Genomic DNA, 5836 nt, shown 5'->3' on the forward strand with positions numbered 1-5836 from the left:
GACCAGTTAGTTGAGTTTATTCTGTGTGTTTTCTTGTTGATGTCCTAGTTTACATATGTTCTTGATTCCTTGCTTTTCTCTGTCACTTACTTCTTGTTTACTATCTCCATCTTTGATTTGTATGTTATTTTGATGTGAAGTATTTCATTCCTATTTTGCTCTGTTGTCCTGTATCTCAGAACAAGATTGCACAGCTTTTTTAGTTCTTTTTTTCTCTTGGTCTCTTGATTTTGTTGCTCAAAGATAGTTCCGCCTGCATTCATGATGGAAGCTATTTTAGGAAAAGTCAGCAAAGAGGCTAGACAATGTTTGGACCTGGTCTTAGCTGGAAAGGATCCTTCCATAGTCAATAAGCCGTTTATTATAGAGGCTTTAGTTGCTTGGGTCAATGAAACCAGGTGCTGCTTGAAGAACAGGCTCACCCAGTAGTTGAGAAGTCGACTAATTTGGACCAACGTAGAAGTTGAAATAGTATCTCCTCTTGAAAAACCGCAGGATAAGACAGTTGTAGAGAAAATAGTCTGTCCTGTTTATCGAAAGCAGCCTTGTCCTGAAGAAGGAAAAGGCTGTCAGTTTGACCACCCTAAATGGTTTCAAAAACTTCTCAAGTTCGGCTTGAGAAGTACAATAGTAAGAAGGATGTTCAAAGGTAGATTGTCCTTTTTTTCACCCGTACATGTGCCGTCAGTCCATGAGACTTAAGACATGCTTTAATGTACGGTGTACCTCCGTCCATGTTGAAGGGACGCAAAGAAAGCCGAGAAATAGGATAGGTCAGTTTCGTAGTTTTAGAGCTGACCCTATTCCTAAACCTAATCCACCCCACCCCCCTTCCTTAAACCCATTTAGCTTCCTCCCTCCCTCTCTCCTACCCCCCCACCCTCTCTCCCAATTCCCTCGTCTTCCTTCAAATACCCATGGAATGAAATACCCAATCTACCCCTATTCCTATAAAAACTCTCCTCCCTAATATTCCTTGCCCACCCTATTCCCCAAATACGTTCCTATTCAAATGTAGCTGCCCAACCCATTCCTCAAACCCAACCATCCCCATTAGCTCATGCATTGCCTCCAGTAGAACGTAGCTTTGTTGATAGAGGGATTTTTACGGTTGGAGAGGATGGTCCAAGATCTTGTGAACTTGGTCTCAAAAGCGAGGGCCGTAAAGGGCTATATTTGAACGTGCATTGTCTGATTTCTAAAAAAGACAGCACAAAAGTTTAAGATCTTAGAAGAAATAGGCCGTTGAGGAGGAGATTGCATTAATCCTCGTAGACCAAATATCATATAAAAATTGAAAGGTAATAAATAGACGAATTATAATCTTTCATTTTAATAGTACTGGGGATTACATTCCCTGTAGCGGTTAGAAAAGCCCGTGAAAAAACAAAAAAAAAAAATCATGGGAACTGATTCTCCTCCTCTCGTACTCCCTGAGTGGGCAAAGCTCTGCTCAACCTAATGCATGGAGTATGCCGTATGTCAGTACTGCTACTGCCGTACTCCATGCCTAATGGCACTCGTGCAAAAGACGCGTCATCTACCTTTGCCTGGTTCTCGCTGATTGGTCGAGAGCTGTCACTTGACAGCAGCTCATCATGGGCGATGAAAAAACTCAAAACAAAAGCGTTCTTTGGAACACTTGCTCTTGAGTCACTTTATTCTGTGCGCCAGGCAATCATTTCGTTGATCCCCTTGATGATTTTGTGAGTCAATATGACATTCATCTCTTAGTGAACTTCACATGGTAAGAGATGGGTGGGGTGTGCATTGTCGTGGAATGTACAAATGTGATCCAACTATCAGCCAGATAGCTCATTTTACCAACCACCAACCCCCTCTGACCGGCCAATGCCGACCACTTGGAAAAAGGTTCTTTTCGAAGTGTTTCTGCAGATCTGAGGCACAACTTCATTCATTGTGAACCCCTGGACATGTCTGAACTCGGTTGATCAAAGTCCCATCCATAGCACTATCAAGGAAAATGCAAGGTTGCGTTGTTGACCCGAGTGAACAAAAAAATCCAAGCTTCAAAGTGCCTTTCTTCCTCAATTCCACCAGCCATAGGAAGCCATCCTCCATCATATGTTGAACCTGGCAAAAGTTGCCAATGCAATGGAGACAAGAATGATTCTGAGAAGATGTAATAACAGCCAGTGTTATTAGAAGATTGCCGTCGACTGGTTTTGATGCCCAAACACTTATTCCTCACCGTCCATGGATGTGGAACCGGTATATTAGGAACAAAATTCATCTCATTGTTCCGGGATGATGAAGACTTAACACAATCACTTCGTTTATTGTATTGCTTATTGATGTGTCACTCGAAAACAAGTATTTGACCAATGCTTGTCAGCTTATCTTGATTTTGTCAAAGTCATTGATAACGTAAATCATTGCCTTTTGTTGAATAGACATCATGACATTGGGATCCAGGGCAAGGTTTTCAATAGGATAAGAATTTTGATTCAGGATAGGAAGCAAATTGTTAAGGTTGGGGGATCCCTTTGTGACATACATGACGTCAAGTCAGGTGTTCCCCAGGGCTCCATCTTATAATATCCATACAAAATCAATCCATTTATAATATTCGTTGCCCCACTTCAAAAGCTTAATATTACTGCCAGTCTCTCCTCTTACGCTGGCAACACCAAGTTAGTTTCTGGTAGGAATGGCCAAGATTCCAGTAGCCTTGCAAAGGACCTATATAGAATCTGCTCTTGGGTTACTGAGAGTGATATGGCCCTGAACAGAGTTAAATTTCATTCGATGACCTTTCGGTCAACTCCTTTGACTTCTCCTCTCGTAGATAATGGAAGTAAAGATATTGAGCAGATCTCATGTATGAACTCTGTACAAGTCGATTGCTCAGCCACATCTTGAATATGCTTCGCCCATTTGGGCTCCAATGAGTTCAGCAGGCTTGCAAAAGGTCGAACAAGTCCAAAGATGTTTCATTAGGAACAACGAAGGAATGAGAGAGCTCTCATAAAGGGAGAGCCTAAAAGAGTTGGGACTTTACAGTTAAAAGAGTTGGGACTTTACAGTGTTCAGAGAAGGTACAAAAGGTATCTGATATTGTACGTGTTCAAAAGTATCCATTACCTTTGTCCCAACCCAGGATTTAGGGTCAATTCTAGTGACCGTGGACGCTTAATGTGCGTTTTGAGAGCACCTTCGGGTCCTCGAGAATCCAGGCTAGTTCGAACATTGAATTCCACTTCTCTTCTTTCTCGGGCTGCTTCATTGTTTAATTTGCTTCCTACTAGAGAACTTTCTATTTTTACAAAAGACTTCTTGAAACCTTAGAAACGTTTTTTGTCTAATATTGTGCTTTGTATCTTGGGTTTTTAGTACTTCTATTGTATTGAAAAGTACCCTCGTGACCTCCCAAAATTTGTGCTGAAAACATCATTCAGCTGCTACTTAAAGGAGTCAATACCAATCCGTTCGATTGGTGGGTGCGGATTGGTCAAGGAAAATTTCCCTTCATCTTTATCCCAAAAGCATCTCTCCATTCCTTCATTCCTTTCACTTCTGTTCCCTCTGAGAGTGTTTTTTTCAGCTGGCCATTTTTTTGAAGAAATGGAATCGAATTGGCGATTAGTGTGCCTAAAAGCTAATCTGAACAAATTTAAACATTCCCCACTTTCTCAAATGTTCTCAATGATACTTATTTCATTTTCACTTGTTAACACATTCCCTCAGTTTGAACACATTGTCTTTACCCCTATTTATGTAAAAATGCCAGAAGTGTAATTCAAGGTGCTTTTATACGGATCTTTGTGCTAAACTAGGTCAATATTGAATGGGATGCACAAGGACAATCAGAGGGTGAAGCTGCATTCAATAAGTTTCATAACAAAACAGATCTTAGAAGATTACATAATTCACCCGAGACCGAGAGTACTGATTTTTAGCCAGTTAACTTAGTCATGAACAAGAAAAGCAGACTAATAGACGATAACGAATAACCAAAAACACAAAATTAGCAATGACATTCCAAATCAAATGTGGACCGTTGAATGCTCAAAAATAACGCTTTGTTCATTTGAGTACTGTAGGGGGAATGAAGGATTAATTTCAGTGATAGAGGAATGTGATTGACATCAAGAGTTGCAAGAGTGAGTTTGGGATTCAAGGTTATCTTTGATTTTGACCGTTTTCTCATAAGGGTGTTGAAATTCGAGGATGTGGTTTTCTCTTTTTTTGGTTCGAGTTCCCTTTTCATTCTCTTGATAAAATTTGCCCGATTTTTACAGCCATTGTCCCAAGACAGCTAATTATACGCTGCAGATAGCAATGGAATATTGGCAAAATAAGCCGCAGGTTAGGTTAGGACTCCGCATTCCGCATTTTAGGATTTGTTTAGAATTTACAAATCATTTTTATTAGCACTTTGCGAATACAAAACCCTGTTATGGTCGACAAAATTTACGCCCAAAAGTAGGTACAAGCTCATTCATTACGTTTCTTACCCATTGTATCCTATGCTTGGTAGATTTATTTGGCTTGCACGCTTTTACAGTTGTTTTTAAACATAGATCTGAGACAGAGCGTTGTGAACAGTTTATTATAACAAGTGTCTAAACTCTTGTCGTAATTTCCGATGTTTACTCCTTAGATTGGTCAGTTTGTTGTCCGCCTTGCGATTGTCAGTACCAACATTGGGCCAATCTAAGATTAGATAGGCTTGTGTGGTTGTTCGATTGGGATTTTCCATCAGTACTATCTAGCTAGTGGATTGACTGACTCGGGGAATCACGCCAAATGACTTCAGGGTCCTGAAAGAGTAAGCGGGAGTCCCATGAGACAAAACGGAACAGGAAAATCTTATGGAAACCCAGTGATGCGTTGAATCAACCACCGGGTTCAGTGTCGGTAGTTTCGTTTTGATTGCCAAAGAAACGAAACTTCCTCCACTGAACCGTGGACTTTGATCAGCGCATCACCAGGTTCACAAATATGTAGATCTTTGTACTTTGCAATTAAACATCCACCTTTACACATTAAACTATTTCATACAATTACTTGACCGAGAGCTACAACAAAGATGTTTATTATTGCAATATTTTATTCATTTAGGAGAAGAAATGCACCTGGTTACTTAGTATACTCTGAAGAAATTCATTGCGGCTCCGAATGAAAAGGCCCTCGACGCTGTAAATCTAATTTGTCTTCCAATGATGGGTTTAAAGCTGTAGTGTCGAATTGGTTCACAATTAGTGGCTGGCTTTTCCAGATTCTCAACCCGAAGAACATTGGTCCAAGTTACGCTTATTCCAGAATATCGTGATACTGATACTTCGAAGTCAATGACATGTCTGAAAATGAAAAGTGCAAGTATTCACCTCACACCTTCAACAAGGGTCATGTTCGAAATGCTCGTTGTGATACCTTGAAGAATAATGGTAATTTCGAAATTCCACCCTTGTCATCGTTCGGAGAGCGCCAAAATCCCAGATGAATGTGCTAATTCTCTTGGATGTTAACCAATTATCATTAGGTAAATTGCATTCCTCTTTCAAAGCCCGGAGTGAGGAGTAACTGCTTGAAAGGGCATCATCATACACGACAGCAGGGTCGGTTTGGTAGGATGGACATGTGAGTTGAGCCTTGAATTAAGATCAGTTTTGTTTTTCACGGGCTTTTCCGCTGCTGGGAATGTAATCCCCAGTACTATTAAAATGAAAACAAGTTGAATGAAGTGTTGTAGGCAAATAAAACTAACATTTTTAATGAAAAAGCCAATCGAAAATTGATGAATACAAACTTCAGGCAAATTGTTTTCAGATATGGAATGTTCTTTAATCTCTGAAGTAGATTGTTATTTGTC

The 5836-nt window shown here is 40.2% G+C and overlaps 1 long non-coding RNA gene across 2 annotated transcripts in view; it reads right to left on the minus strand.

Annotated features, from left to right (window-relative positions):
- Positions 1-4554: 4554 nt before the first annotated feature.
- LOC131886384 (uncharacterized) overlaps positions 4555-5836 on the minus strand; it is a 3789-nt gene continuing 2507 nt past the window's right edge. Inside the window, exons 2-4 of one of the 2 annotated variants that reach the window (XR_009373913.1) lie at positions 5398-5615; positions 5100-5324; positions 4555-4784 (exon numbers count right to left, since the gene is read on the minus strand). This is a non-coding gene — a long non-coding RNA (uncharacterized LOC131886384). Of the gene's footprint in view, positions 4785-5099; positions 5325-5397; positions 5831-5836 lie in introns of those variants that run through there. The other variant, XR_009373912.1, reaches the window with a different exon arrangement.

Source organism: Tigriopus californicus, chromosome 9 (genome assembly GCF_007210705.1).
Source record: "Tigriopus californicus strain San Diego chromosome 9, Tcal_SD_v2.1, whole genome shotgun sequence".
NCBI classification, from domain to species: domain Eukaryota; kingdom Metazoa; phylum Arthropoda; class Copepoda; order Harpacticoida; family Harpacticidae; genus Tigriopus; species Tigriopus californicus.